Raw genomic sequence first — 21,773 nt, 5'->3', positions numbered from 1 at the left:
TGGTGAAATCGTTAAAATAGTGGGAGTGAGATTCATAAAATTAAATTCGCCTATTTTATGTCTTAGTAAATTGTTAAACAATCATTGATATATGTCTGTTTTTCCTTTTCAGTATTTCACACAATGAATTCGCGAAATCCTTTATTCTCGATCCTCGAACAAAACAAGCTGACTGGCGCCAACTATACGGAATGGTTCCGGAAGTTGAAGATTGTCTTAACTTCGGAGAAAATGCTCTACGTGTTAGAGAAAGCACCTCCGAAGGAAGCACCAGCTGACATAAGTCCGGAGGAATTGGCCAAACTTGATGCATGGTGTGACCATGACATCAAGACCAAATGCTATATGCAAGCCTCGATGTCTGATGAACTCCAGAGGCGATTTGAGGACACGGTGAATGCTGCTGAAATTCACACGCAACTCAAGGAACTTTTTGGGGCTCAGTCGAGGGCTGAAAGGTTCTCTACTGTTAAGGAGTTGATGACGTGCCGCATGCGTGAAGGGACTTCGGTCCGTGATCATGGGGTACGAGTGATTTGGCTCATACAGAAGTTAGCGACCCTTGATTTGGTGTTGGAGCATGAACTCAATGTGGACTTGCTGCTTCTATCTCTTCCTTCTTCATTTGATGGATTCGTGATAAATTTTAATATGAACAAGATAGAGGCCACCCTTGAAGAGATGGTCAATATGCTCGTTACATATGAATCCACACTTAAGAAGGATAAGCCAGCTTTCTTGGTGGGCTCCTCATCTTCTGCTAAGAAGGGGCCAAGTATGAAGGGCAAGAAACGTTCTGCCCCACCCAAGAAAGTGGAACCCGAGAAGAAGCAAAAGACAAAGGCTTCAAACGATGGAAAATCCAAGGATGTTTGCCATTACTGCAAGAAGCCGGGTCATTGGAAGCGCAACTGCAAGGAGTATCTTGAGCAGTTGGGAACTGCAAAGGGTATGTTCTATATCGAAATAAACATGTCACTTAATACAACTTCTTGGGTATTGGATACCGGATGTGGATCTCACATTTGCAATGATTTGCAGGTGATGACAAGAAGTCGCAGGCTTAGAATGGGTGAGACCCAGCTGAGGCTCGGGAATGGTTCCAGAGTTGAAGCTACGGCCATTGGAGATGTTTGTTTGATTTTGCAGAATGGTTTTAAATTATTGTTGAGAGATGTTTTATTTGTGCCAGATTTAATTAAAAACATTATTTCTATTTCTATGCTTGATAGAGATGGTTATTCTTGTAATTTTGTGAATGGGATTTGCAGTATTTACAAGAATGAATGTTTAATTGGAAATGGACAACTTGAAAACGATCTATATAATTTAAAACTAAAAGACGTTCCAGTGAATTGTATTGACAAACCGGCGACAACAAACAAAAGGAAAATCGATAGTCAAAACCCGGCAAACCTTTGGCACGCTAGACTAGGTCATATTTCCTCAAGGAGGATGAACAAGCTAGTGGGAGAGGGCATGTTTGATATGTCTGATATTAACTCTCTACCTACTTGTGAATCCTGCCTAAAAGGGAAAATGACTAAATCTCCTTTTAAGGGGAAGCCTGAGCGTAGTCAAAATCTGTTGGATTTGATCCATACAGATGTTTGTGGTCCATTTAGAGTAGGGACTCAACATGGCCACACCTACTTCATTACCTTTACTGATGATTATTCAAGGTATGGGTTTTTATATTTAATGAAATATAAGTCTGAAGCATTTGAAAAGTTCAAAGAATTCAGGGCTGAAGTAGAAAACAAGCTAGGTAAAAGTATTAAAGCACTTCGATCGGATCGAGGTGGAGAATACTTGAGTACCGAGTTTTTGGACTATCTGAAAGAGAATGGGATTCTCTCTCAGTGGACTCCTCCTATGACACCACAGCTTAATGGTGTATCGGAGCGTCGTAATCGAACTTTGTTGGACATGGTTCGATCCATGATGAGCTTCACTGAGCTTCCACCTTCGTTTTGGGGCTATGCGCTTGAAACGGCGGTATTGTTGTTGAACAACGTCCACACTAAAGCAGTGGACAAAACACCATACGAGTTATGGAATGGCAAAGCTCCTAAGTATTCGTACTTGAGGATTTGGGGATGTCCTGCTTACGTGAAGCGGACAGTGGGAGATAAGTTGGATAGTCGATCCAGCTTGTGTTATTTTGTGGGGTATCCGAAGAATTCAATCGGATATTATTTCTATTATCCTGCTGAAACAAAGGTGTTTGTTTCTAGGAATGCCACCTTCTTGGAGAAGGAATTCTTATTGGATAAGAAAGGCGAGATGATGGAACTCGAAGAAGTTCGAGAAGAACCCGAAATACAAAATAACGATCCCACACCTCAGGAACCATTGCTGGACACGCCTGCACCTAGAAGATCCGAGAGGACTTCTAGACCTCCAGTTCGATATGGTCTTCTTCTTGAAGAGGGTCAAGATGAACCCGACATTGGATGTGATCCAAGAAGCTTCAAGGAAGCAATTTCTGATGCGGATTCAAATTTATGGCTTGAAGCTATGCAATCAGAATTGGATTCGATGCATACTAACCAAGTCTGGACTTTAGTGGATCCTCCCGATGGAATTGTTCCAATAGGGTGTAAATGGATCTACAAAAGAAAGCTTGGGCCTGATGGTAAGGTATTGACCTACAAGGCGCGATTGGTGGCGAAAGGTTATACTCAAAGGCAAGGAGTTGACTATGATGAAACCTTTTCACCAGTTGCTATGTTCAAGTCCATAAGAATCCTTATTGCCATAGCTGCATGGTATGACTATGAGATATGGCAAATGGATGTGAAGACTGCTTTTCTTAATGGAGACATTAAGGAAGAAATCTATATGAAGCAGCCTGAGGGGTACACATCCATGGGAAGCGAGCATAAGGTATGCAAGCTTCAGAGATCAATTTATGGTCTAAAACAAGCATCAAGAAGTTGGAACCAGAAATTTGATGAAACAATTAAAGACTTTGGTTTCATCAAGAACCCGGAGGAACCTTGCGTGTACAAGAAAGTAGTTAAGGATGCGGTGACATTCTTAGTACTTTATGTTGATGACATCCTACTCATTGGGAATGATGTAGGGATGTTGCAGTCAACAAAGATATGGTTATCAGGTAGATTTTCGATGAAGGATTTGGGTGAGGCATCCTACATTCTTGGGATACAGATCTATAGGGATAGATCTAAGAGAATGATAGGACTCACTCAATCAACCTACATCGATACCATATTGAAACGGTTTTCAATGGATGGGTCCAAGAGAGGACATCTACCCATGTGTCATGGAGTTTCTCTATCCAAGTCTATGTGTCCCAAGACTGATGCAGAGATAGAGAATATGACACATGTACCATATGCGTCAGCTATAGGTAGTATCATGTATGGGATGATATCTACCAGACCGGATGTAGCATTTGCTCTGAGTGTCACGAGCAGATATCAGTCTAATCCTGGTCAGATGCATTGGAAAGCCGTGAAGGACATTCTTAAGTACTTGCGAAGGACTAAGAATATGTTCATGGTTTATGGAGGACGAGAACTCAAACTGGAAGGCTATACCGACTCTAGCTTCCAAAGTGATGTGGATGACTCGAAGTCAACCTCTGGATTTGTGTTCATGCTCAATGGCGGTGCTGTCTCTTGGAAGAGTTCCAAGCAGGACACCACAGCGGATTCCACCACTGAGGCTGAATACATTGCAGCATCAGCTGCTGCTAAAGAGGCCGTTTGGATGATGAATTTCGTCCAAGAGTTGGGCGTCATTCCTGAATTTGTTGGTCCAGTCCCGGTGTACTGCGACAACACGGGTGCCGTTGCTCAAGCAAAGGAACCAAGGTCTCATCAAAGATCCAAACACGTACTGAGGAAATACCACATAATCCGGGAGATTGTGGAAAGAGGAGACATCAGTGTCGAACGAGTGGCCTCTGCAGACAATATCGCTGATCCACTTACTAAGCCTTTGCCAGGACCATTGTTTGACAAACATCGCGAAGCAATGGGTCTACGTAGTATGACTAGTTGGCTATAGGGCAAGTGGGAGATTGTAAGAGTGGGTGCCCAGTGAGCCAACTGTGTGGCTATGGGCTTTGTTGACTCTTTGTATAAACAATCTTTTGTTTAATATTATTTACACTTTTATGGCAATGACTTTATATTACTTCATATTGTTATATTGTGATATACTATTGTTGTTTTGATAAAGACCTTGAATATACTATAGTGTATGTAAGATGTGGTAGAACATGGAGATGTCTATCATGAAATACATCTTATAGTCACTGTATATTCTAAAACCGTTCCTAGTCGATTGAGCCGTCCGATAATAAGGATAAGGATCGCTCGAGTTTGAGACTAGCATTTGCGATGCGGAGTACCACGTTTCATTGGTAGGGAACATGGAGATGTTCGAAGCATGCAAATGGATATTCATAGGATGAATAGTCGAACTACCCTATCCGGACTTTCCAAGTGGTTATCACTTATCGAGTGGATAAAGTCCGCGGTTTTGGTTGTACACCATTAGTCCTTACGACTTGAAACATCATGGAGACTCTATATGCTAGTACTGTGCTTTGACTCGTTTACCGACTCTGAGGGGGTCATCAGGTGTCGAGATTGGGTACAGTTACGACACATATAGGAGTCAATGCATTGTTGTCAAGGATTCACCACATACTTGCGAGTGTGGATATCCTATGCGATCTGAGGAGATATTAGTGTGACAAATCTCTGGCCAGAGTACTTGATGTGATTTAAGAAATGGTTTCTTAGTAGCACATGCGATGTCACTAATTTGATCTTCAAGATGCATTGCATAGTTATCGAATCTTGAGCGACTCTCGATATACCAATGGTTGTTGATTCGATCGGGATATATGGATGAAGGGACCGTACTGTACGCTAACCAAAATCTACTGGTTCTTGTAGGCACTATCAGTGATACCTAGGGAATCATGGGGCGATGTTGCTAGGCGCTTTACCATGATTCGTTGGGCAAGTCGGAAAGTGTTGTTCCGAGTCACAAGGAGTTGTGAGCCCACGGCTAGCTGTATCCCTGAACCATTGAGGGTCACACAGTGTAATGGAGTTTTAATCCCCGTTGAGATAGTTAAATTTAAAGAGTTAAATTTAATGAACTAAGGAGTTGGACTTCTTAATTAAGAGTAAGGGAGTAGGGTTTCCTAAAATGACATAGGGATGGACATTTTTGGAAACCACTGAATTCGGATTCAGGAAAATTTATTTTGACTTTAAAACGTGCAGAAATGGTTTCTGTGCACATTGGTGAAATCGTTTCATCAATCAGAGTCACGATGAATTTTATATTAATTTCTGAACGAGCGGGCTTTGCTTGTCGGGCCCCAGCTTATGACTAATGGGCCCTAAGGTGTTAGTGGCCTGCATTATAAATAAGTTATTTCAGTACAGAAATTACACACAACAGGTCATAATTTTTGAGACAGGATTTTCGAAACCCTTCTCTCTCAAAAACGTTTTCGGCCGTCCCCTCCCTTTGCTCTGCCCGAGAAAATTCCGGTCTGTGATTTTGAATCGCGGTCAGGAATAACGAATCAGATTCGTGTAATCTCTTCGCAGAAAACTTCTGATAGATTTTCTAGTGCAATCTATCAGAGGGATTAAACCTCTGTTCGTGGACCTGATTGAAGGCGTTCATCGGTTCCAGGGAGAGACAACAAGAGCAGAATTGTTCTGTTGGTGTCCATTAATCTCGTTGCGAGATTTGAGGTAAAATTTATTTAATTGTTATTTAAATTTTACACACACGTAATTCAATCGATGAACGGTTGATACCCATACCATGGAAACGTTCCATGAAAAATTTTTAAACTTCCGCTGCACCGGGTATCAATCGTAATTGGTCTGGGAACTCGCCAGTTTTCCAACATCTTTCAGCGTTATTTAGATGAGTTCGTCATTATCTTTATCGATGATATTCTTATCTACTCGAAGAATCGTACTGACCATGCAGAGCACTTGAGAATCGTCTTGAAGATTTTGCGAGTTGAGCAGTTGTTTGCCAAGTTGTCCAAGTGTGAATTCTGGTTAGATCGAGTTGTCTTTCTCGGTCATATTATTTCTGAAGATGGGATTTCTGTCAATCCCAGCAAGATTGAAGCGGTTATGAATTGGCCTAGACCTACTTCAGTGCCGGAGATCCGAAGCTTCATGGGTTTAGCTGGTTATTATCGTCGTTTCATCGAGGGTTTCTCGTCTATTGCCAAGCCAATTACCCAGCTGACTCAGAAGAATGCGCCTTTTGTTTGGACTCCAGATTGTGAGGCTAGCTTCGTTGATCTGAAGAGGAGACCGACCAGTGCTCCAATTCTTTCTATTCCGAAGGGTACTGGAGGTTTCACAGTCTATTGCGATGCTTCTAACCGAGGCTTGGGTTGTGTTCTTATGCAGCATAAGCATGTGGTGGCGTATGCATCGAGGCAGCTGAAACCGCACGAGACTCGTTATCCGGTTCATGATCTTGAACTAGCTGCGATCATCTTTGCTTTGAAGATCTGGCGTCACTATCTTTATGGTGAGTCCTTCGAAATCTTTTCTGATCATAAGAGTCTTAAGTACTTGTTTTCTCAGGCAGAGTTGAATATGAGATAGAGAAGATGGTTAGACCTGTTGAAGGATTTTGACTGTGAAATCAAGTACTATCCGGGAAAGTCGAATGCAGTTGCAGATGCGTTGTGCCGAAAGCTTTGTTCTTTATCTCTTTCTACTATTGGTGTTTCTCAGTTGATCGATGATTGTTGCACTTCTGGTTTAGAGTTTGAAACAGATAGGGAGACTATCAGAGTATTTGCTATTCAAGCCGAACCGGAGTTGTTTATTGCAATCAGAGAAGCACAGAAGTCTGAGCCGAGCATTCAGGTTTCAGTAGAGAAAGTCAGATCTGGGCATCAATCTGAATTCCAGGTTAGAGATGAAGTCTTGCTTGTGAATAACCGTCTTGTTGTGAATGATGTTCCGGAGTTGAGACAGTGTATTCTCCGAGAGGCTCATTGCAGCCGGTTCAGTATTCATCCTGGAGGTCGTAAGATGTACAACGATCTGAAGATTCTGTTTTTGTGGAAGAGAATGAAGAGCGACATCGCGAGGTTTGTATCTCGGTGTTTGAATTGTCAGCAAGTGAAAGCAGAGCGGAAGCGACCAGATGGTCTATTGCACAGCTTATCTGTTCCTGAATGGAAATGGGATCACATTTCTATGGACTTCGTCACGAAGCTACCACGATCCGTTCGAGGATGCGATGCCATTTGGGTAGCGATCGACCGATTGACAAAGTATGCGTGTTTTATTTCGTACAGGATGACGTATCGTCATGATCAGATGGTGTGTTATGAGTTGTATGTTAGCAATGTTATGAGATTGCATGGTGTGCCGAAGTCGATCGTTTCAGACAGAGATCCTAGATTCACTTCTCACTTTTGGCACAGTCTTCAGGGGGCACTTGGTACTCGATTGCATCTGAGTACAACTTATCATCCTCAGACCGATGGACAGTCAGAGCGGACTATCCAGACGTTAGAGGATATGCTGCGAGCAGTAGTGCTAGACTTTGGCACTAGTTGGCAGGATTCTTTGCCTCTTGTCGAGTTTTCTTACAACAACAGCTTCCAAGCGAGTATCGGTATGGCGCCTTTTGAGGCTTTGTATGGTAAGAAGTGTCGATCTCCGTTGTTTTGGGATGACTTGTCCGAGTCACCAGATTTGGGACCGGATATGCTTAGAGATATGGCAGAGCAGGTTAAGATCATTCAGACCAGGATGAAGTCAGCTCAAGATAGACAGGCGAAGTATGCGAATGTCAGGCGTAGACCTCTGAGTTTTGATCAGGGAGACCGAGTCTTTCTGAAGATTTCTCCGTTCAGAGGCACTGTCAGATTCGGTAAGAGAGGGAAATTATCTCCGAGATTCATCGGGCCGTACGAGATTCTCGAGAAGATAGGCGATCTTTCCTACAGGCTTGCACTTCCTCCGTCTTTATCTGGTATTCATGACGTTTTTCACGTCTCTATGCTGCGAAAGTATCATCCAGATCCTTCTCATATCCTTCAGCCTGACGAAGCCGAGTTAGACGAGACTCTGAGCTATTTTGAACGACCGATTCAGATCCTTGATCGGAAAGAAAAGCAACTCAGAACCAAGTTGATTCCGTTGGTGAAAGTGCAGTGGAGCCATCACGGAGTCGAGGAAGCGACTTGGGAAACAGAGTCTGACATGAGACAGTGATTTCCGGAGTTATTCGGATGACGTGAGTTCTTCTTACTGTTTTTAGTTCTTTATTCTATCTTATGAGTTGTGGTTCTCATTGATTTCGAGGACGAAATATCTTCTTAGTGGGGGAGAATTGTAACGCCCTATTTTTATCTTAAATGAGTTTATTTGAGTTAATCAGAGATTACAGAGTTCTCGAGCCGGTTTGATTTTGATCAGGGTCTTTTTTGCAAATTTTGGAAATTTCAGGGACTAAAACGCAAATATTGATTTTTATATATTATCTACACTTGGATTTGTGTGGAGAAGCCTTCTCCTCCTTCCTCAAGCACGCCTCCTCCATTGTAGACGCCACTTTTGAGCTTTTGAGCTTTGTGATTTCATTCCGGGCTCGATCCGTCCGTTGGAAATTATTTCTGAAGGCGGATTATCGATCACTGCAGTGAGAGCTCTGTTTTATCGTAAGTTCTTCTTCGATCCGATACATTCTAGTTTTTGGATGTTGTTAGAATCGTTCTAGATTCGAGTATGTTGTTCTTGACAGAGTTCTGATCGTTTATTATCTGTCGGTTTTGAAATAGAGCGACGTTCGGAATTGTTATGATTTTTGGAAGCCATTTTCGAAAATCATGGTTTTGAGATTTGTTGGGTTTGCCTTGTTGTTGTTGTATTAGCATTGAGTTGAGTTGATATCGGTATTAAACTGCTGTCTGCGTTGCCGGTTTGTTCAGTTTATAGCCGTTATGCCGTCGGTTTGAGTTTTGGGGATTTTGAAACATTTTTGAGTGGTTGGAACTTGGCTTATAAGTTGATCTTGGTTATTGATCATTCATTTGTATCCGTACAGATTCGTTTGGAGGTATCAAGCCCAGAGTTAGCAGCTGTTTGATCGTTTCCGAGATTTGAACAAAGAACGGTATAGAGAATTTCCTTGAACCATTGCCTTGTTGTTGTTAGATTGTATAGTTGTTGATACAGTCTCTTTTGTAGCGTATCCAGAGTTTGAAGCTACTGCATTGAAAGGTAAAAGCAGTCATCGTAGCGGGATAACATACTCGGGACTGTGGTTCTCGAGTTTTCCCTTTTGAAACCGCATACTTGCATTTACACTTGTTCTAGAATGAGGAACTTGTGTCTTGTTTGATTGTATTGGTTTTTGTTAAATGACTTATGTGTTATATTTATGTTATGCATTCATCTTGAGCCAATCTTGTTTTCAGCGGGCAGAACCGCCCTTTTTGTTTAGACGTTTGGGAACTATGATTGAGTGGCCTAGGTTGTAGTATTTCGCCTAGTGCTAGCATACTCATTATGGTTGCTCAAAGTCTAGAGGAGTGGGATACGTGGCACCACCTCGATTGGGAGAGTCGGTGAGTCGTTACGTGATCTCATCTTCGGGATCCCAAAAGCAAAGCAGCACTTCCTTGTTTATCAAAATCGATATCCTGGTTTTAAAGACATGCATATCTTTAGCTTCGACTTGAATATGTTGTTTTTATAGCATGTTGTATATTTATTTTTGATATGTTGCTTTTACTGGGATTATCATTCTCACCGGTTTTCCGGCTGTTGCTTTGTTTTGTATGTGTACTTGGCAACAGGTGGGGCAGGACCAAGTCAGAAGAGGCATGGTTAGCTTCAAGAGGGAGAGCTAGTAGTGAGACTCGGTTTAGAAGTCGTGTCAGCATGTTCATCTAGTTTAGATAGTAGCATGTTAGAATTCGAACTTCTTATGTTTGTATTCGTTTTGTAATAGCCTTGTTGAGATATGATCGTTGCATGTTCTAGCCTTTTGGACATTTGATCAACTCTAGAACTTCATGAATTAGTTGGAGAATTCATGATTGTAATGCATGAATATTAGTTGATGGTTTTGGACTTGAGTTTTAACATAAATTCTGCTGTAGAAGGGCGCTCGAGCTGCATTTTTTAGCAGCCCGAGCGCACCCCATTCCGTGTGTTCCAGTAACGCCAAGGAGTAGGGCGTGCTCGAGCGGCAGTTTATGGCCGCCCGAGCGCGGCCCCTTTAAAAAAAAAAAAAAATTCTTTTGTTTTGGCTTTGCTTTTAGTTCTTGGATCTTGTATACTTAATTATTGTTTACTCCTTAATTAGATGTTTAGAACCGAGGTCTCACATCATGGATCTCAGGGTTAGAGCCCTGAAGAAACAGATTATACTTCATCTCAGAGATGTCGGCAATCTCAGGGCAATAAGACAACAGATCAAAAAACTTCTGCTGATACTCGTCAATAGACATGGCTCCCTGTCGCAGACTCAGCTCTCCCGCCTTCGAGTGTCGGAGTGCAGGAGGAAAATAAAGCTTCTGAAAAGCTGTGCGAAACTCGGCCCAGGTGGCCACTCCTCTCGCCATAACAAAGGGTGCAGAAGTAAACCTCCACCACCTACGGGCTTGCCCATCCAGAAGGTAACCCAATATCTCCATATTCTGCTCCTCAGTGCAGTGGAAAGTCTGGAAAGTTGTCTCCATGCGGTCTAACCAGTTCTCCGCATCCTCTGGAGACTCGCCTCCAACCAAGGGCTTAGGACCCATCTGCAAGAAGCGGCGCACACTGAAATGATCATCATCACATCGACGATGGTGACGCTCCCGACGAAGCTCACGGCCATCGTCTCCCCAGCGTCCACCTCCACTACCATAGCTACTCTGATCATCGTAGTTCGCCATCTACAAAAGTACCTCACAATTATCTTATGCAGAATCTAAATTCCCAAAATACTATGCATGCTCTGATATCATAAATGTAGTGACCCATACCGAGATCACCTACTAAACAGAACTTAGGCATGCAATTAACTTAATCAAACAGTAATCAGAATTAAACTACGGAAACCATAAACAATTATACAATCCCAAGAAAAGGAATCTGTAAATATCTGAATAGTTTATACAACCAAATCGAAAGTTGTATCAACCCAATAACAACAGTATAAAAACCTAGACGAAGCTCCAGCTGGCTAACTACTGCCTAGCCCCTCTTGGATCCACCCGCCTCGTCCAATCGCAAACCTGCCCCAAGGAATAGGGTATCCAGAAACACAGAGTACGAGACGAGAGCATAAAACGCTCAGCACGAGAGTATGAGTATACATGCATGCAAGTGAACTCCCTACATACTTAAGGTCAAAGATCAGATAACAAAGACAAACCGGGCCCTGGTATGTAGCACGGTGTGTCGTCACTTTAGGAGGTGGCTCACATACCGAAAATACCAGTGGATACGCGGGACCCAAATCGATGGAAGTCCATCCACTAACAGGATAGGGTAAACCCTACTAACAGGCATTTCAATAGAGATAGCTCAAGATGTAAATGTATGCAGCATAAAATCATGGCATATAAATCATGCAGTCACATAATACATAATACATGCATACTCAGTCAGGATATCTCAAACAGTACTTTTGTACCTCAAATACTAGGCGCGCTCTACCAGCTCTAGGTCTACGCCTAGAATCCGCACTACACTCCCAAATGATACTAATATCATTAAAGTGCTCTAAAAGCCTTAACTAGGCTATTGCATACTCCTAAATATTTTTAGGAAGCAAAAGCTATACCTTCGTCCGTCGTTAGCCCTTTGCTGTCGATTGTCTCAAAACTAGGCCACAGCTCCGCTACGACGCCTGGATCACTATGCCACTTCCGGATTCCCAACAGGACGCCTAGAACTCCCTAGATCTGAGTTAGAAGGCTAAGGAATCGAGAGAGAAGAGATGAAAGGTGTGCTCAAATGTGAGCCTCGGCACCCCTATTTATAGACAACAAATATTGCGTCCGTTCCTCCATCGTTGCGTCCGTTCACCATTGTTGCTTCCGATGGTGCCAATGTCACATCAAGTACGTAAGCAGTGACGCATTTCAAATGGCACGAACGTTGCATCCGTTCCTAGAACGTTGCTTCCGTTCTGCCTGACCCTCCAGACCATTTCTGATCATTCTGGGTCTAATCCCGGGCTCCGTTAATCCATTAGAAGTCCCCTCAATCATGTTTATTGGATTAAATAACAGTTAATCACTAAAACTGGGTTCGGGCTACTGCAGTTGGATTTGATTTTTTATTGATTTTTTAGCATTGGTTTGACTTGTTTGCAATGCTATACTGTTTTCTGTGTTTTCGGTTTGATCAGAATATAGTCGTTATGCCGTCGGTTTGAGTTTTGGGATTTTGAACCGTTTGAATTGTTGAACCTTTGTCTAATGGGTTTGTTCGTCGTTGTGATCTTCTTTTGCCTCCGTACAGATTCGTTTGAAGTTTGTTGGGCCCAGAGTTAGCAGAAGTTGAATGTCGAAGAGATTAAACGAAGAGCGGTTAAGAGTTTACCTTGAGCGTTTGTTGTTTTTGGTTGTATAGATTTTGATATAAACTCTTTTGTAGCGTATCCAGAGTTGGAGTTATTTGCATCAAAAGGTACAAGCAGTCATCGTTTAAGCGGGATAGAACACTTGAGACAGATGGTTCTTGAGTTTCCCCTAAATCACATACTTGCATCAATACTTGTTCTAGAATGGGGAACTTGTATTTTGTTGTTTGAACTTTTGTTATATGGCTTAATGTTTTACGTTTTTCTTATGCATTCACTCGAGCCTAAATATTTGATTTCAGCATGTTGTACGCCCTTTTTGTTTAGACGATTTGGGGGCTATAATTAAGTGGCATGGGTGTAGAAGTTCACCTATTGTCAGCATACTCCTAATAGTCGCACCAAAGTCTAGAGGATGGAGATACGTGACAACACCTCGATCGGGAGAGTCGGTGAGTTGTTACGTGATCTCATCCTCGGGATCCCAAAAGCATAGCAGCAATTCCTTGATTATCAGCGTTGATATCCCGATTTTAAAGACATGCATTTCATTCGTATTAACATTGAATATGTTGTCTGTATTTCATGTTATTAAGATATTACTTGTTATTGCATGTTATGTTGCTTTTACTGGGAATATCATTTTCACCGGAGTTATCCGGTTGTTGCTTTGTTTTGTATGTGTACTTGGCGACAGGTGGGGCAGTATCAAGTCAGAGGCAGCATGGCTAGGGGTTGAGTTGAGTAGAAGTGAGGACTTGGTGTTTTTGAGAAGTCTATTATGTAATCGAACTTATTTTTGTATTCGAACTTGTTCTTAGTTGTTTTGTAGAACCTAGAACCGATGCATGATCTATTAGTTCAAAGGATTGTTTAACTCTAGCCCTCATGTTTTGTATTTGGATTGAATGTTGTACTAATGCATGTTTGAGTTTGATTGCTATCAAGACTTGTATGAGAGCTTAGCTTTATCTGGTTTTCTGGTTTTTTTTTGGTGCAGGGGCGCTCGAGCTGTAGTTTTTAGCAGCCCGAGCACACCCTTTTTTGAGGAATCCAGTAGGGCTGGATATCGCCGCGTGCTTGAGCGGCAGTTTTTGCCCGCTCGAGCGCGACAACAGTATTTCAAAAAAAAAATTATTTATTTCTTTGCATGATTGTTTTTTAGCTTTGGTTTACTCGATGTATGATTTTATTATTCGAGTTTAGATGATTAGAAATGAGGTCCTCACATTAAGTGGTATCAGAGCGATAAGTTCTTGGTTGAACTAGAAGTGAGCGGGGAGATCGAGTCCGCTTGAATTGGCTCCTTGCATGTGTTTGAGTTATTTAATTGTTTATTTAATTCCATGTGAGCATGCTTTATTATTTGATAATTATTTGAATTACATGATTATGTGATTTAATTTATAAATCATGGACTACTTGAGATATAACTGTTTTTGTTTATCGCCTTGTATCAGAAATTCTGAGAGGCTGAAAGGGGCACTGAATTGTAGCGATTGAGATATTTTGTATCCTAACCTTTGATTATTAGATGGGTCCTCGTCGAGTAATTAACAGAAACCCACCGCCAGTTACTCCTCCGAACGAGCAATCTAGTACTGAAACTGATCAGATGGATGCCAGAGTGACGCCTATGGAAACCTTGCTGAAGAGGTTTCAGTCGTTTAACCCGTCAATATTGCAGGGTACAGAGCATCCTGTTGACTATGAGAGTTGGTTGGACGACATTGATCAGTTGTTCGATTCCCTTGATTATTTTGATGACCGCCGAACCAGGTTAGTCATTCATCAGCTGCGGGGTATTGCTAAGAACTGGTGGATCACGAAGAAGAGAGCCATTGAAAATCGAGGTACAGCTATTAACTGGAATCTTTTCAAATCTGAGTTTTATAAGCGTTTTTTCCCAATTTCATATCGAAAGGATAAGGGAGCCGAGTTTTCCACTCTGAGTCAAGGGAACATGAATATCGAGGAGTATGTAACCAAGTTTGATAGTTTGCTGAGATTTGCACCGCACATTGCCGACAGTGAAGAAGCAAAAGCCGACCAGTTCATTAATGGTTTTAACCTCGACATCTTCACTTTGGTAAAAACTGCTAGGCCGGATAATTTTGTGGATGCCATGAATCATGCCAAAGGAGGTGAAGCAGGTTTGTTGAGACAGAGAGGAGCTCCGTTTGTGCCTCAGCAGCCAAGACAGTCTCAGAATAAACCTAATCAGTATCAAAATCAGCCATCGCAGTATCAGAACCAACCACAGAGGTATGAAGGAGGAAGCAGTGAGGGTAACAGAAAGGATCATTTCAGAGCCAAAGGGAAACAGTTCAAGAAGCCGGGGAATAGTTCTTCTAGCTACAGTGGCTCCAAGCAGTTCAGTTCAGGACAGAGTTCTTGATTTTCATCTTCGTTTTGCAAAAAGTGTGGAGGTATACACTCCCAAGAGCACTGTGTAGGAGACTTCGTGAACTGCAATATATGTCAACAGCCAGAACACTTTGCTAAGGTGTGTCCTCAGCGAGGTAAAGATCAAGCTCAGATTGGGAGTTCTTATAGACCTTCAGCTCAGCCTAAGATGCAGACTTCTGCGGTTCACTCTTTCCAGCCTCAACAGCAGAATAGACAGGGAGGTAACCCGAATGTGAACCAGCCTCCGAGACAATAGGCACGAGTCTTTGCTCTGACTGAGGATCAGGCTCAGGCAGCACCTGACGATGTTATAGCAGGTAACTGTTTGATTTTCGGTTATTCTTCTCATGTATTTATAGATACGGGTGCGTCTCATTCTTTTATATCTAAGAAATTTGTTTTGATGCATGCCTTGCCTTGTGAGCCTTTGCCTGCTGTAGTAGCTATTACTTCACCTTTGGGTGGGGGAATTGTGTCCGTAAGATTGGTTCAGAACTGTGAACTTTGTTTTGAATGTAACGTGATTATTTTAAATTGTATTGTGCTTGGGTTGTCAAATTTTTACTGTATTATCGGTATATATGTTTTGACCAAGTACAGGGCTACCGTTGACTGTTTTCAGAAAGTAGTCCGTTTTAGACCGGAGATGGCAGAGGAGTGGAAATTCTTTGGTAACGGTTCTCGATCTAGAATTCATTTGATTTATGTGTTATCAATGACTCGTTTGTTACAGAAAAGAGCAGATGGATTCTTGATCTATGCAGTGGATGTCCTAAAATCTAGCCCAGAATTGGTTGATATACCAGTTGTTAGAGATTTTGCTGACGTCTTTCCAGATGAGATTTCTGGATTGCCGCCTATTCGAGAGATCAAATTCAGCATTGATTTATTGTCAGGTACTCAACCTATTTTCAAAGCTCCTTATCGTATGGCACCGATTGAATTGAGATAATTGAGAGAACGGCTTGAGGATTTGATTGCCAAGGGATACATCAGACCTAGTGTGTCGCCTTGGGGTGCTCCTATTCTATTTGTGCGAAAGAAGGATGGTTCTATGCGGCTCTGTATTGATTACCGTCAGCTGAATCAAGCAACGGTAAAGAACAGGTATCTTTTACCCCGAATAGATGACCTTTTTGATCACCTGCAAAGTTCTTCTGTCTATTCGAAGATTGATCTGAGGTCAGGATATCATCAGCTGAGAGTGCGTGAGGAAGATATTCCTAAGACCGCATTCAGAACGAGGTATGGTCATTTCGAGTTTATATTCATGTCGTTCGGTTTGACTAACGCTCCAGCGGGTTTTATGGGTTTGATGAACCGTATATTTCAGCATTATTTGGATGAGTTTGTTATTATCTTCATTAATGATATTCTTATCTATTCGAAGAACCGTACTAACCATGCAGAGCATTTGAGGATCGTCTTGCAGATTTTGCGAGCTAAACAGTGGTTTTCCAAGCTGTCTAAGTGTGAGTTTTTGTTGGACCGAGTTGTCTTTCTCGGTCATAATATTTCAGGATATGGGATTTCTGTTGATCCCAGCAAGATCGAAGCGGTCATGAATTTTCCTAGACCTACATAAGTGCCTGAAATTCGAAGCTTTATGGGTTTAGCTGGTTATTATCGCTTATTCATTGAGGGATTCTCATCTATTGCAAAGCTGGTTACCCAGCTGACTCAGAAGAATGCGCCTTTTTCTGGACTGCTGATTGTGAGGCTAGTTTTATTGATCTGAAGAAAAGACTTGTCAGGGCTCCTATTTTATCTATTCCATCAGGTACTGGAGGTTTTACCGTTTATTGCAATGCTTCTCATCGAGGCTTGGGTTGTGTTTTTATGCAGCATAAGAACGTGATAGCGTATGCATCGAGGCAGCTGAAGCCGCACAAGACTCGTTATTCGGTTTATGATCTTGAACTCGCTGCGATCGTTTTTGCTTTGAAGATCTGGTGTCACTATCTTTATGCTGAGTCTTTCGAGATCTTTTCTTATCATAAGAGCCTTAAGTATTTGTTTTCACAGGAAGAACTGAATATGATACAGAGAAGATGGTTAGATTTGTTGAAGGATTTCGACTGTGAAATCAAATACTACTCGGGAAAGTCGAATGCAGCTGCAGATGCTTTGAGCCGAAAGCTTTGTTCTTTATCTCTTTCTACTATTGGTGTTTCTCAACTGATCGATGATTGTTGCACTTCTGGTTTGAAGTTTGAAATAGATAGGAGGACTATCAGAGTGTTTGCTATTCGAGCCAAGCCAGATTTATTTATTTTGATCAAAGAAGCACAAAAGTCCGATCCGAGCACTCAGATTTTAGTAGAGAAAGTCAGATCTGGGCATCAGTCTGAATTCCATGTTAGAGATGATGTTTTGTTTGTGAATAATCTTACTATTGTGCCCGATGTTTTGGAGTTGAGGCAGCGTATTCTCTGAGAGACACATTCAGTCGGTTTAGTATTCATCCTGGAGGTCGGAAGTGTACAACGATCTGAAGAATCAATTCTGGTGGAAGAAGATGAAGAGCGATGTTGCGAGTTTTGTAACCCTATGTTTGAACTGTCAGCAGGTGAAAGCAGAGAGGAAGCCACCAGGTGGTCTGTTGCACAGTTTATCTGTTCCTGAATGGAAATGCGATCACATTTCGATGGATTTCGTCACGAAGCTACCGCGATCTGTTTGAGTATGCGATGCTATTTGGGTAGTGATCGACAGACTGACGAAGTATTTTTTTTTTATTTCGTACAGGATGAAGTATCGTCACGATCAGATGGCTGAGTTGTATGTTAGCAACGTTGTGAGATTTCATGGTGTGCCGAAGTCAATAGGTTTAGACCGAGACCCTAGATTCACTTTGCACTTTTGGCACAGTCTTCAAGGGGCACTTGGTACTCGATTGCATATTAGTACAGCTTATCATTCTCAGACCGACGGACAGTCAGAGATGACTATCCAAACATTAGAGAATATGCTACGAGCAGTAGTGCTAGATTTTGGCACTAGTTGGCTGGATTCCTTGCCTCTTGTCGAGTTTTCTTACAACAACAGTTACCAAGCGAGTATCGGTATGGCACCTTTTGAGGCTTTATACGGTAAGAAGTGCCGATCATCTTTATTTTGGGACGATTTATTCAAGTCACCTGATTTGGGACCGGATATGCTTCGAGATATGGCAGAGAAAGTAAAGATCATTCAGACGAGAATGAAGTCAGCTCAGGATAGACAGGCAAAGTATGAAAATACTAGACGTAGAACTCTGAGTTTCGATAAGGTAGACCGAGTTTTCTTGAAGATTTCTCCTTTCAGAGGCACTGTTAGATTAGGAAAGAGAGGGAAGTTATCTCCGAAATTCATCGGACCGTACGAGATTCTCGAGAAGTTAGGCGATCTTGCCTACAGGCTTGCACTTCCTCCATCTTTATCTGATATTCACGACATTTCTCACGTCTCTATGTTATGGAAATATCATCCAAATCCTTATCATATTCTTCAGCATGATGAAGCCGAGCTTGACGAGACTCTGAGCTAATTTGAGAGACCGATTCAGATCCTTGACCGAAAGGAGAAGCAGCTCAGAACCAAGTCGATTCCTTTGGTGAACGTTCAGTGGAGCTGTCACGAAGTCGAGGAAGCGACTTGGGAGACAGAATCCGATATAAGACAGCATTTTCCTGAGTTATTCGGATGACGTGAGTTCTTCTTTATGTCTTAAGTTCTTTATTCTATCTTATGTGATTGATTCTTATTGATTTCAAGGAAGAAATCTCTTCTTAGAGGGGGAGAATTGTAACGCCCCAAATTTATCTTAATTGAGTTTATTTGAGATAATCGGAGATCACAGAATTCAAGAGTCGATTTGATTTTGATCAGGGTCTATTTTGCAATTTTTGGAAATTTCAGGGACTAAAACACAAATATGGAGTTTGTTATAATATCTTAGCTTGGTTGACTAGTCTTCATTCTCCATCACCTTCCCCATCTCGTTTTCCTCCATTGAAGGTGCCCAAATCTTTCTTCAAGCTTTGTGATTCCGGTTTCCAGTCGATCCGTCCAGTAGAATTTAAATCCGAAGGCAGATTAGCGATCACGGCAGCGAGAGCTTCGTTCTATAGTAAGTTTTTCTCCAATCAGTTGTACTTCTATTTTTGGATGTTGTTAGAATCGATTGAGTTTCGGTTATGTCGTTCTTGATGTAGTTCTTATCGATTATTCTCAATCGATTTTGAAATAGAGCGTCGTTCGGATTTGTTATGATTTTTGGAAGCATAATTCGAAAAAGTTGATTTTTAGATGTGTTGGATTTGATTTGTTATTGATGTTTTGGCATTATTTTGAGTTTTTTGCAATGCTATACTGTTGTCTGTGTTTTCGGTTTGATCAGAATATAGCCGTTATGCCGCCGGTTTGAGTTTTGGGATTTTGAACCGTTTGAATTGTTGAACCTTTGGCTATTGGGTTTATTCGTCGTTGTGATCTTTTTTTGCCTCCATACAGTTTCTTTTGAAGTTTTTTTAGCCCACAGTTAGTAACGTCGAAGAGATTAGACGAAGAGCGGAAAAGATTTTACCTTAAGCGTTTGTTGTTTTTGGGTTTTATAGATTTTGATATAACCTCTTTTGTAGAGTATCCAGAGTTGGAGCTATTTGCATCGAAAGGTACAAGCAGTCATCGTTTAAGCAAGAAAGAACACTCGAGACAGATGGTTCTTGAGTTTCCCTTAAATCGCATACTTGCATCAATACTTTTTCTAGAATGGGGAACTTGTATTTTGTTGTTTGAACTTTTGTTATATGGCTTAATGCTTTACGTTTTTCTTATGAATTCATCTCGAGCCTAAATCTTTGATTTCAGAGGGCTGTACGCCCTTTTTGTTTAGACGAATTGGGGGCTATAATCGAGTGGCCTGGGTGTAGAAGTTCATCTAGTGTCAGCATACTCCTTGTAGTCGCACCAAAGTCTAAAGGATGAAGATATGTGACACCACCTCAATCGGGAGAGTCGGTGAGTTGTTACGTGATCTCATCCTCGGGATCCCAAAAGCATAGCAACAATTCCTTGATTATCAGTGTTGATATCCCGATTTTAAATACATGCATTTCATTCGTATTAACATTGAATATGTTGTCTGTATTTCATGTTTTTGAGATATTACTTGTTATTGCATGTTATGTTGCTTTTACTGGGAATATCATTCTCACCGGAGTTATCCGGCTGTTGCTTTGTTTTGTATGTGTACTTGGCGACAGGTGGGGCAGGATCAAGTCAGAGGCAGCATGGCTAGGGGTTGAGTTGAGTAGAAGTGAGGACTTGGTGTTTTTGAGAAGTCGATTATGTAATCTAATTTTTTTTGTATTCGAACTTGTTCTGAGTTGTTTTGTAGAACCTAGAACCGATGCATGATTTATTAGTTCGAAGGATTGTTTAACTCTAGCCCTCATGTTTTGTATTTGGATTGAACGTTGTACTAATGCATGTTTGAGTTTGATTGCTGTCAAGACTTGTATGAGAGCTTAGCTTTAGCTGGTTTTCTGGTTTTTTTCTGGTGCAGGGGGCGCTCGAGCTGCAGTTTTTAGCAGCCCGAGCGCACCCCCGTTTGAGGAATCCAGTAGGGCTGGATATCGCCGCGCGCTCGAGCGACAGTTTTTGCCCGCTCGAGCGCGGCAACAGTATTTCAAAAAAAATTATTTATTTCTTTGCTTGATTCTTTTTGAGCTTTGGTTTACTCGATGTATGATTTTATTATTCGAGTTTAGATGATTAGAACCGAGGTCCTCACAGATCTGATGCTCAACCCCTCTCAAAGGTGGTAACCCTTGAGGTAGTTCCTCCGGAAATAAATCATCGAACTCCTGCAAAAGAGATATAACAATGCTCTGAAGATCTCCGGCTATATCACTTGTGTTTAGGAGAAATTCCTTATAAAAGATTAACACAAGTGGAACATGAGAACTCAAAACATCTCTCAACTCACTCTTTTGGGCTATATACATCTTTTTTTCAGCCTCTTTTCTTTCACTTTTTTCTCATCTCTTTTTTTCTCACTTTTCTTTTCCAATGTCATCTCACAATTTTTATCACTCTTTTTTTTCGGCCTCATCTCTCTTTTTCTTTTTCATTTGATCCTCCAACACTTGCTTTGGAGACATGGGAAACAGTACAATAAACTCTTTTTTCATAGTAAAAGAATACTTATTTCTAAATCCGTCATGCACTACCCTCCTATGAAACTGCCACGGCCTACCTAACAATATATGACAAGCATGCATAGGTACCAAATCACACACTACCTCATCATCATATTTACCAATATAAAATGGAACCTCTACTTTTTTGTTCACTCTCACCTTCGCACAGTCATTAAATCACTGCAACCGATATGGCTGAGGATGCTTTAAGATAGGCAACCCCAATTGCTCTACCAACTCACAACTAGCTACATTTGTATAGCTCCCACCAGCAATAATGAGACTGCACACCATTCCATTCATAAAGCAACGAGTATGAAAAAATATTTCTCGCTGACTCTCTTCCTCCTCCTTATGGTGTGTATTTAAAATTCTTCTAGTCACCAACAACTCACTAACCACCGCACCATATCCCTCATCATCGGGATCCTCCAACGCAGGCATATCATCATAATTCTCCTCACCCCCATCACTCTTAGACTCCACATCACCACAAGCATTAATAATCATCAATTTCTTATTTAGGCATTCGCTAGCAATATGGCCAACACCTTGACACCTAAAAAATTTAATATCTCTAGAACGAGTATTAGAAGCCTCAGG

At 41.6% G+C, this 21,773-nt stretch overlaps 1 long non-coding RNA gene across 1 annotated transcript; it reads left to right on the top strand.

The window, feature by feature from the left end:
* Window positions 1–8,505: 8,505 nt before the first annotated feature.
* LOC140872703 (uncharacterized) lies at window positions 8,506–20,266 on the top strand. The gene is made up of 3 exons (XR_012147902.1): window positions 8,506–8,713; window positions 9,100–9,168; window positions 20,232–20,266. It is a non-coding gene; the product is annotated as an uncharacterized lncRNA (long non-coding RNA).
* Window positions 20,267–21,773: the final 1,507 nt, after the last annotated feature.

This window comes from Henckelia pumila, chromosome 1, assembly GCF_033568475.1.
Source record: "Henckelia pumila isolate YLH828 chromosome 1, ASM3356847v2, whole genome shotgun sequence".
NCBI classification, from domain to species: Eukaryota; Viridiplantae; Streptophyta; class Magnoliopsida; order Lamiales; family Gesneriaceae; genus Henckelia; species Henckelia pumila.
Note: the sequence above shows the minus strand (reverse complement) of the source record. Positions and strands in the feature narration are given on the sequence as shown.